The sequence below is a fragment of the Sus scrofa genome, chromosome 3 (genome assembly GCF_054392235.1).
Source record: "Sus scrofa isolate SSC_HxYL_T2T_F1_AM1 chromosome 3, Sscrofa_HxYL_maternal_Yorkshire_Landrace_v2.0, whole genome shotgun sequence".
Taxonomy (NCBI): Eukaryota; Metazoa; Chordata; class Mammalia; order Artiodactyla; family Suidae; genus Sus; species Sus scrofa.
This window is the reverse complement of record NC_139385.1, coordinates 4,744,358-4,755,800: the sequence shown is the minus strand read 5'-3', so window position 1 is coordinate 4,755,800 and position 11,443 is coordinate 4,744,358. Positions and strand designations below refer to the sequence as shown.

The window sequence follows — 11,443 nt, the reverse complement described above, 5'->3', positions numbered from 1 at the left end:
TTTGTCTTTTGTCTTTTTTGTTGTTGTTTTGTTGTTGTTGTTGTTGCTATTTCTTGGGCCGTTCCCGCGGCATATGGAGGTTCCCAGGCTAGGGGTCGAATCGGAGCTGTAGCCACCGGCCTACGCCACAGCCACAGCAACGTGGGATCCGAGCCGCGTCTGCAACCTACACCACAGCTCACGGCAACGCCGGATCGTTAACCCACTGAGCAAGGGCAGGGACCGAACCCGCAACCTCATGGTTCCTAGTCGGATTCGTTAACCACTGCGCCACGACGGGAACTCCTAATTTTTCTTTATTTGGAGTTCCCACTGTGGCACAGCAGAAACGAATCAGACTAGGAGCCATGAGGTTGCAGGTTCAATCCCTGGCCTCATTCAGTGGATTAAGGATCCAGCATTGCTGTGAGCTGTGTGTAGGTCGAAGACTCGGCTCGGATCCTCCGTTGCTGTGGCTGTGGTGTAGGCCAGCAGCTGTAGTTCCGATTGAACCCCTAGCCTGGGAACCTCCATACGCTGCAGTATGGCCTTAAAAAGCAAATAATAATTTTTCTTTATGTATTTAATATATAAAAAGAGTCGTTACGAAGTTCCTGCTGTGGTGGTCATGGGATCAGCAGTGTCTCTGCAGTGCCAGGATGAAAGTTTGATCCCCAACCCAGCACAGTGGGTTAAAGGATCTGGCATTGTGGCAGCTTCAGCGTAGGTCAAAACCACAGCTCAGATCTGATCCCTGGCCTGGTAGTACCATGTGCAACTCTGTGGCCAAAAAAGAAAAAAAATGTACTCTTTTTTTTTTTTTTTTTTTAAGGCGTTTCTTATGTCATGTGGACATTCCTGGGACTGGGATTGAACCCACGCCACAACAGTGACCAGAGCCTCAGCAGTGACAACCTTGGGTCCTTAACTCACTGAGTCATGGAGGAACTCCAAGAATTGTAATTTTGGATGGTCCATAATACTATATTCACTACCTGTTGTGTTTCAGACGAAGAAATAGATATTTGAGGGCTCTTAGCTTTTGGCTAGTTTTATTATTATTATTATTTTGCTTTTTAGGCCGCACGCAAGGCATATGGAATTTCCCAGGCTAGGGGTCTAATCAGAGCTTCAGCTGTCAGCCTACACCACAGCCACAGCAACGTGGGATCCAAGCCAAATCTTCGACCTACACCACAGCTCACAGCAACGCTAGATCCTTAACCCACTGAGTGAGGCCAGGGATCGAACCTGCAACCTAGTCAGATTCGCACTGCGCCATGACGGGAACTCCGTTATTGTTAAAATATTATTTTTTCGAAGGATTTGCACAAACCTTGAGTTTCCCTTTTTTTTGCAGCATGGCTTTTTGCTACGTGTATCGTGAACGTTAAACAGCTCACTTCCCTTTTTTAGTGAGCCATCATTTCCTTTCAGTGCACCGTGGAGGCTATCTTTGAGGACTGCAGAACACATGCTGCTGGATTCTCATTCTTTTTCAAACCATCCCCTCCCAAACACCAAAGGAACACTTCTTTATACAGTATTGAGGAAATTAAATTTGAAAGGCGAGGGTCTTTGATGGGAAATTTGCCAGAAGACTCCAAATCCATCTGACGATGTGAAAACAGATTTGGAGATCAGCTAAATTTATTCTCAGGCCTGTAAAGATTTAATGGGTGGAGAGTTGGCAGTCTTGTTTATTAGAACTATGTTGAAAGACCAGATGGGCTTCAGAGATGTAAGATATATATATAGCTCCTCCCTGGTTACTCATTCTTTGTCTCTAAATGCCATTGAGGCAACGAGGCACTTTTAACAAGCTCTTGGGTTGCCACAAACAATAGCAAATCAAATTACCATAAAGCTTAACTACCAGGGTAAGAAGCCTGTTGTAATTCGACATAATGAGAGGTGGAAGGGAACACACAGACACACTAACAAGATTTAAGGTTTATTCTATATCAGGATTCACTACTTCCAAGCTCTGGAGCAGGCTGGTTAGTTTAGACTCATGGCTTAACATTTAACTCAGCCCCAATTTTCTTACATCTCTAGGAGAGACATTCGGCTAATTATCATTTGAGAAACAGACAGACAAAACTAATTATAAGTCCGTGCGAAAAGTATTTTCATAGAGGTACAAAGGATTATGAGAGGAGAGAGGGGAGGAAAGAGGCAGAGGCAAATAGGAAAATAATTTTATTAACAATCTGGATTGTCAGTCAAAGGATCCATGTGATTTGCCTTTAATCTTCCCTTCTGTCCTCAGAGCAGAGTCTCCGGTGAGAGAAATAATAAAGCCATTTTTCTTTTCAATATAACCTGGTGAGAAAAGCACAGAGGAGGCAGGGTTCCAGGTTCAGCAACTTCTTGATGCCCTGTAACTTGATTCTGAAAAGTGAGGATAAGGACACCCATCCTAGGAGTTCCCATCATGGCTTGGTGGCAATGAACCCGACTAGTATCCATGAAGACGTGGGTTCAATCCCCGGCCCTGCTCAGTTGGTTAAGGATCTGGCATAGCCATGAGCTGAGCTGTAGGTCGCAGACGCACCTTGGTTCTGGCATTGCTGTGACTGTGATGAAGGCTAGCAGCTGCAGCTCCAATATGTCCCCTAGCCTGGAAACTTCCATACGTGCAAGTGTGCCCCCCTTCCCCCCAAAAAACCCCACCCATCCTAAAGTGGATCTGTGAGAAATAAATGAGACCAGGGATGCAGAGTACCTGGCACATCCTAGGCAGACAGATTGTACCCAGAAACTAGTAGCTATTTTCATACTCGGTCCCCTTGAGTCCTGAGAATGCAAGATCAGTGGGTCCATTAATAATCATTAGAGGAATTCCCGCTGTGGTGCAGTTGGGTTAAGAATCCAACTGCAGTGGCTCAGATTGCTGCAGAGGTGTGGGTTCAAGCCCTGGGCTGGCACAGTGCGTTAGGAGACTCGAATTTGATCCCTGGCCTGGGAACCTCTCTATGCTACAGGTATGGCCAAAAGAGAGTAAATAAGCAAATAAATAAATAAAAAGACGTGTGTTTGTAACTGAGCAGGATCCTAAGGGCCTTCCCTGGACAGGCCTCCCCCCACCCCATGTCTTCCACCTGCCTCTTTTTTGTAGAAAAACTTTAGCCCGAGTTCCAAAGAGTACATTTAACTCAAGAAGTGAGAAGATGCAAAAGCAAAAGAAAACAGTCAAGCAAAACAACATAGTAATACTTTAGCCTACAACAAAGTCAAGGACTTCCAGTTCCTCCTCAAGGGCCATAGATAATATCTTGGGCCATACCTTTGAGCTATTTTGCAGACACTCAAACCCCTTCCAGGTAGAAGCTGACTGCATTGCTGACCACAAGCCCATAGATCACAGACCCTTTAGAATCAGAGGCCCAGTACTTCACCACCAACCAATCAGAAGAGTGTCCACAAGCGAATCATGCACCCCTTGACCCTCTCTGCATCACCCTGCCTCTAAAAACCCTTCTCTGAAATTCATTGAGGAGTCTGGGTCTTTGAACATTAGTTGCCTGTATCCCGGCTCGGTCTTGCAATAAAGATTGGACTTTGCTTCACCACAGCCCATTGCTAGTAGATTGACTTTACTGGGCTGACCCAAGTTTGCTTTGGGAGGGTGTGTGTGTTTCCTAGCTCTATTCACCAAAGCCTAGGAGTAGGTGTGGCCCTAGAAAAAGACCAAAAAAAAAAATTATATATATACATATATATAGATCTTTAATAGAGTCTCAATAAAAATAAAAGCCAAAAGCAATAAATAAAATGTTTCTGTTAAGCCAAAAAGTAACACAAGTTTTCTGTAGCTGTAAAGTGGTTTTGGTTGTTACCAGTATCAATTAACAGTAATAATGTTTGTGACCCATAGCAGTCAGATTTGTTTCCGCTGCACCATGACAGGAACTCCGAAATGCTTAAAGTTTTACAGCTTAACAAAAAGCTCAGCATAATGCTGGGGAGTTCCCTGGTGGTCTTGTGGTTAAGATTCCCCCCTTTCACTGCTGTGACCCAGGTTCAATCCCTAGTCTGGGAACTGAGATCCAGCTTGAAGGTGGGGGCTTCCTGCAGAGGCCAAAAAAAAAAAAAGGAAAAAAAAAAAAAAAAAGCTAAGGAGTTCTCTTGTGACCCAAGGGTTAAGGATCAAGTATTGTCACTGCAACAGCTTAGATCGCTGCCATGGCACAAGCTTCATCCCTGGCCCAGGGAACTTCCACATGCTGCAAGCGAGGCCAAAATAAATAAATAAAGGTAAAAATAGGGAGTTGCCATCATGGCTCAGTGGAAACAAATCTGACTAGCATCCATGAGGACACCGGAAGATCCCTAGCCTGGATCAGCAGGTTAAGAATCCCAACATGCCATGAGCTGTGGTGTAGGACTCAGACAAGGCTCGGATCCGATGTTGCCGTGGCTGTGGTGTAGGCCGGCAGCTGCAGCTCCAGTTCCACCCCTAGCCTGGGAACCTCCATATGCCACAGGTGCACTGGCCCAGCGCCGTGTGTTAAGAATCTGGTGTTGCAAGAGCTGTGCTGTAGATGACAATTCTGGCTCAGATTTGATCCCTGGCCTGGTCACTCTTAAGCTGCAGGGTGTAACTAAATACATACATACATACATGCATATGAAATAAATGCCAGAATCCCTACATGGGCTGGACCATCAAGGGCTCAATTCTTTTGAGAACGAAGTTTTGAGACAATAAATGAACCAACTAACTTTGCTGCTGGCCAAAGGCCAGGGGATCTCAGAAAGGGTAGTGAAAAATGGAAGTGATAAATGTCAGCTACAGGCTTCTGACTGTAGAAAGGGGTGGGAGATGGGGTGTGCCTGCATTCTGTGTCATCCTACTGTTATTTTTAAATGTTTATGTCTCTTTCCTCCTCCTTTTTCTCATTATTGCATATAATGTGAGTTGGTGCCGGTTAAATTGCTGTTTGGTCTACAGTTTACAGAACCCTGAGATGGCATTGAAGGAAGAGGACACGCCCCAGAGGTGCTGGACTTGGAGCTCCGCAGTACCTGGACCTGAGGACGGGGAGTGTGTTCTTGCTTGAGTGTGAGATGGTGGTGGTGACACTGCGATGGGTGGGAGACTTTATAAATATTAAATGTGTGTGCAGAGTTCCCGTCGTGGCGCAGTGGTTAACGACTCTGACTAGGAACCATGAGGTGGCGGGTTGGATCCCTGGCCTCACTCAGTGGGTTAAGGATCCGGCATTGCCGTGAGCTGTGGCGTAGGTCACAGACTGGGCTCGGATCCCGTGTGGCTGTGGCTTCTGTGTAGGCTGGTGGCTACAGATCCAGTTGGACCCCTTGCCTGGGAACCTCCATATACCGCGGGTATGGCCCTAAAAAGCAAAAAACAAAAACCAACAAAAAAAAAGAAAAATGAAATGTGTGGAAAGATGTATGCATGTGAGTACTGGGCAGCCAGATGGCACATGGCGGATGTGGCAGGACCAGGTCGTTGCCCTGGGTCCAGGCAAGGATTTCTTCCTTAGGGACATAAGAATTTTCAGCAGGGACTATATTTCCCAGCCTGCACTGCTGCTTGGTGTGGTCACGTGACTACATTCTAGCCAATGGGGTGTCAGAAGCATGAGGTCATCCCAGGACCTTGTGCTGCACAGCCTGAGCACTCACCCTGCTCCCTTTCTGCTCTGTGTCTCCCTCTTGGTCCGTGAGGAAGGAGCTCGGCCCTGAGACATCACAAAAAAGAGGGAGATGACAGCCTGAACTACTAACCTCTGGGTTTGACACACCAGAGAAATCAACTTTGATCTGTTTAAGCATTGTCACTTTAGGTCTCTTGTCACTGGCAGGGAACCTACTCCTAGTGAATCCAGTAGGTGTCTCTGGGTCTTGCCCGCCCAGGCACAACTTCCCCTTCCTTTGGGGATGGGGACACTTTCTCTCCCTTACTCCCCTGGTTCTGGTGGGCTGAGTCACTGCGTCCTGCCTTCTGCCCCAGCAGGCACACACGTAATCAGACCGGCCAATCAGAAACTGCCCCCAGGAAGGACAATCTAGGGGAGGGGGGCACAGGGTCCTCAGGCAGGTGGGTTTGAGTAACTGTGACGTCTTCCCCCTAAAGAAGACCCCTGAGGGCCCCAGAGTGGCCCTGAAACGTGTCCTGTTTCCTAGTTACTCCTCTTTTCCGTGATGCTCTAGGCTCCCCTAGTATTGTTCCCATTAATCTTTTTTTTTTTTTTCCTTAATCCAGGATCACTTTCTGTTTCCCTCAGCCCAAGCACCATCGCTGCTGATTTTCTCCTGCTGGTCCTTTGCTTGCCATGCTTTCACCTCTGGAATCCACCACACTCCTTAGTCACGATTGTTCCATAACAAATAGCCCCATAATAGGCTTAAAACAACAGCCACGAGCTCCCTTGTGGCTCAGCAGGTTAAGGGTCTGGCATTGTCATTGGAGTGGCTCAGGTTGTTGCTGAGGCACAGGTCATTGCTGTGGCTCAGGTTCGATTCCTGGCCTGGGAACGTCCACATGCCATGGGCGTGGCCCCCAAAAAAAGTTAAAAAAAAAAAAAAGAGTTGAATGGGACAAGATCCTGTGTTAGGGAGGCACACATCTTCCATGCTCTCGCCTCGCGGAATCTAGACACTCTACCCTCCCAGCATTTGGGTGTGTTCACCAACACAGAAAGAAGCTCCCCAGACTCATTGTTTCACTTTTTTTTTTTTTTTTTTTTTGTCTTTTTGCCTTTTCTAGGGCCACTCCTGCGGCATATGGAGGTTCCCAGGTTAGGGGTCTAATCGGAGCTATAGCCACCGGCCTACTCCACAGCCACAGCAACGAGGGATCCGAGCTGCATCTGCGACCTACACCACAGTCCACGGCAACACAGGATCCTTAACCCACTGAGCAAGGCCAGGGATCGAACCCGCAACCTCATGGTTCTTGGATTCGTTAACCACTGACGGGAACTCCTGTTTCACATTTTTACCACACACACACACACACACACACACACACACACACACACACACACACACACACGAAGATCACAGGGTTGAACTCAATCTCCGGTCCCTGGCTGATCTCTGGAGGTTGGGTGGTGCTCAAGTTTTCCACCCTCTGGTCACGTGGTAGGATTTCCTGGTGCTCAGCCCCTACCCTGAAGCCATCTGGGGGCCCAGGCCTGAGTCACTTCATTAGCATAAAGTCAGGTACAGTGGAAAAGGGCTCCTGATGAGTCACAAAAGACACTCCTATCTCTCAGGAAATTCCAAAAGTCTTAGGACTTCTGTACCAGGAATTGGGGACAAAGACCACATATATTTTTTGTTATATCACATTTCCTCACCCAGGAATCCAGCAGCTGATGCTGGCTATGGGCTGGGCCCACAGCTGAGGCAATCATTCTGAGCCCCTGACTGTAGCTTTTTTTCTTTCTTTTTTTTTTTTTTTTTTTTTTTGGCCTTTTAGGGCTGCACCCGAGGCATAGAGGCATATGGAGGTTCCCAGGCTAGGGGTCAAATGAGAGCTGTAGCCACCAACCTGCACCACAGCTCACACGACCCCAGAGCCTTAACCCACTAAGCAAGGCCAGGGATCAAACCTGCGTCTCTTGGTAACTAGTCAGATTCATTTCTGTTGATCCACCATGGGAACTCCTGGCTGTGGCCTTTTCACCTGGCCTAGGCGTCCTCACATTATGGCAGCTGGGTTCCAAGAGCGAGGTTCCAGGAGATCCCAGGGAGACCCTTGGCACCCCTTCTGCCAAAGACAAAATGCTGCCCAGCTTTGGGGGCAGGACCATAGATCTCATTGCTCAGTGGTAGACGTGTCACCACCACTTTGTAGGAAGGGCATGTAACACAGGAGATCTTTGATGGCCAAACTGGAAAATATAACCTGCCATGACTAGGGAAACGCAATCAACACCTGTCCTTTTAAGTTTTTGTTTTGGGGGGGGGGGTTTGGCCAAGTCTGCAACATGCAGAAGTTCCTGGGCCAGGGATCGAACCTGAACCCACACCACAGCTGTGACCTGAGCCAGAGCAGTGACTACACTGGATCCTTAATCTCCTGCACCATAAGGGAACTTCAACACCCGTCCTTTTATTTATTTAGTTATTTATTTGCCTTTTTTTTTAGGCCACACCCACGGCATATGGAAGTTCCCAGGCTAGGGGTCAAATCACCACTGCCAGCCTACACCACAGCCACAGCAGCTCCAAGTCTGAGCCGTGTCTGCAACCTACACCAGAGCTCCCAGCAATGCCAGATCCTTAACCCACTGAGTGAGGCCAGGGATCGAACCTCCGTCCTCATGTTGTGAGCCACACGGGAAGTCCAAACCTACGTCCTCATGGAATCTAGTCAGGTTCATTATCACTGAGCCATGACGGAAACTCCTGTTCTTGTTATTAAACATCTATTACGTGTCATGGTTAGTATTATTGACTATGGTACTAACACGTCCCCTCAGTACCCATACTAGTAAATGCAATGGTTCATTTTATGTGTCAATTTGACTAAGCCATAGGGCGCCCAGGCATTTGGTTAAATATTATTCTGGGTGTGTCTGTGAGAGTATTTCTGGATGAGATTAACCTTTGAATGAGGAGATTCAGGAAAGCAGAATCCACTGGCGTCTTGACTAGAAAAGGCGGGGCAAGGGAGAATGTGCTGACTGTTTTCCAGCTGAGACACTTGGTTTTCCGCACTCAGATGGCAACTCACACCATCGACTCTCTTAGTCCTCAGGCCTGAGGACTTGGACTTGAACTACCAGGACTCCTGAGTTTCCAGCTTGGGGCAGATGGTAGATCATGGGACTTCTCCGCCTCCATAATTGCCTGAGCCTTTCCTCATAATAAACCTCAGCCTCAGAGTTCCCACCGTGGCACAACAGGATCAGCAGTGTCTCTGGAGCGCTGGGATGCAGGTTCGAATCCCAGCCCAGCACAGTGGGTTAAGGATCTGGCGTTGCTGCACCTGCAGTGTAGGTTGCAACTGTGGCTCACATCTGATCCCTGGCCTGGGAACTCTATATGCCATGCGGTGCCCAAAAAAAGAAAAAAGAAAGAAAAAAAAAAAACCCTCAACCTCTTTCTCTCTCTGTATCCATATTTCACCTATTGGTTCTCTTTCTCTCAAGAACTCTGACTAATACAATAAGCAATACTGCATTTTTTTTTTTTTTTTTTTTTTTTTTGCTTTTTTTAGGGCCCCGCCTGCAGCATATGGAAGTTCCCAGGCTAGGGGTTGAATTGGGGCTACAGCTGCCAGCCTATACCACAGCCACAGCCACAGCAATGTGGGATCTGAGCTGCGTCTGCAACCCACACCACAGCTCACAGCAACGCCGGTCCTTAACCCAGTGAACAAGACTAGGGATCGAACCCGAAACCTCATGGTTCCTAGTCAAATTCGTTAACCACTGAGCCACAACAGGAACTCCAGAAGGAATTTTCATATGGGCATGTGTGATGGGGCCTGTCTGCAGCACTAGCTTCATCCTCTGTCTATCCCACACTGTCCAATATGGCAGCCACATGTGCTATTGAACTTTGGAAATTTATTTCAGTTTAAATTTAAAAGCTGGTGGAGTTCCCGTTGTGACTCATAGGGTTAAGAACGCCACTAGCATCCATGAGGCTCTAAGTTTGATCCCTGGCCTCTTTCAGTGGATGAGAGGATCTGGTGTTGCTGTGAGCTGGGGTGTAGGTCACAGATGTGGCTTGGATCCCGAGTTGCTGTGGCTGTGGCGTAGGCAGGCAGCTGCAGCTCCGATTCGACCCCTAGCCTGAGAACCTCCATATGCTCCAGATACAATATTCCCCCCACCCCCCAAAAAAACCTGTTTCCTGGTGGTTCGGCAGGTTAAGGATCTGGTGTTGTCATTGCTATGGCTGGAGTTGCTGCCGTGGCTCGAGTTTGATCCCTGGCCCGGGAACTTCCACATGCTGTGGTACAGCCAAAAAAAAAAAAAAAAAATTGGAGTTCCCATCATGGCTCAGCGGTAACAAATCTGACTATTATCCATGAGGACGAGGATTCAATCCCTGGCCTTGCTCAGTGGGTTAAGGATCCAGCCTTGCCATGAGCTGTGGTGTAGGTTGCAGATGTGGCTCAGATCCCACACTGCTCTGGCTGTGGTGTAGGCTGGCAGCTGCAGCTCCGATTTGACCCCAAGCCTGGGAACTTCTATATGCCATAGCTGTGGCCCTAAAAAAGCCCCCGCACCCCCAAAAAAATTGCTCCTTTATACTTGGAGCTAATACAACATTGTATATCAATTATACTTCAATTTAAAAAAATTTTTAAGGAGTTCCCGTCATGGCTCAGTGGTTAACGAATCTGACTAGGAACCATGAGGTTGTGGGTTCGCTCCCTGGCCTTGCTCATTGAGTTAAGGATCCGGTGTTGCCACGAGCTGTGATGTAGTTCACAGCGTCAGCTTGGATCCTTGCTGTGGCTGTGGCGTAGGCCGGCAGCTACAGCTCTGATTAGACCCCTAGCCTGGGAACCTCCATATGCCGCGGGTGCAGCCCGAGAAAAGACCAAAAAAAAAAAAATTTAGCAATTCCTGCTGTGGTGCAACAGGATTGGTGGTGTCTTGGGAGCAGTGGAACACAGGTTCAATCCTTGGCCCTGTACAGTTGATTAAGGATCTGGCATTGTCACAGCTGCAGCCCAAGTTGCTATTGTGACTCTGATCTGACCCTGCCCCAGGAACTCCATGTGTCTCAGGTTGGCCAAAAATGAAAAAAAAAAAAAATTTAAATCAGTCGTCTTTGTTTCTTTCTGCTCTTTTTAATGCATTTAAAAACATTTCTAGGGAGATAAGCCAGGATGACACACCACACACAGAAACTTTAGTAAACAAAGAAGCAGGTGGCAGGTGGCTTCGGGCCAGGAGGTGTGTGATTCCTACATGGAATTCTGGGAAGGACTCTTGCTCTCAGGCCTCTACTTGTCCAGACTTCAGGGACAAATTGTTGAAACCCCGGGGGAGGCTGGGCCCCGAGCAAACAGCTTGCTCTTGAGTCAGAGGCCTTGCCTTTGGGTCAGATGCTGCCCTGTGACTGCCCAGACCCAGCCCCTGCTGGCCCAGGTGAGCCTATGGAGTTATCCTCACCTTCCCTCGGAAGATCCTGAGATAGTGGGTAGAGCAAAAAAGAGAGGGATAGTGTGTTACCTAAAGTTTCATTGGTAACCAAGAGAAGAACTTAAATGGTGATACATATAACAAAGCGGAGAATGGTGGTAGCAGTGAGCTTTATCTCCAGTCATCACGGCAGAAAGCCAAGAGATAACGTCAGCAATCGAGCAAGCAAGAAATTGTGGTATCACCTTGTTATCTGGGGAGAGGGCAAATCACTGCAGGAAAACTGACCCGATGACAAGTGTCCATTTAGGTTTAAAGCCCTTTTCTTTCATTTGTCACATTTCACAATTTAAAAAAAAAGAGTGGCGCAGTTCCTG

General features: G+C 47.7%; 1 protein-coding gene across 1 annotated transcript in view; it reads right to left on the bottom strand.

Annotated features, from left to right (window-relative positions):
• Window positions 1-8,307, bottom strand: part of EIF2AK1 (eukaryotic translation initiation factor 2 alpha kinase 1) — a 293,498-nt gene extending 285,191 nt beyond the window's left edge. Inside the window, exon 1 of the mRNA XM_085016530.1 lies at window positions 8,273-8,307. The gene's annotated coding sequence lies outside the window, so the exon portion shown is untranslated. The remainder of the gene's footprint in view (window positions 1-8,272) is intronic.
• Between the last annotated feature and the right edge of the window lie 3,136 nt (window positions 8,308-11,443).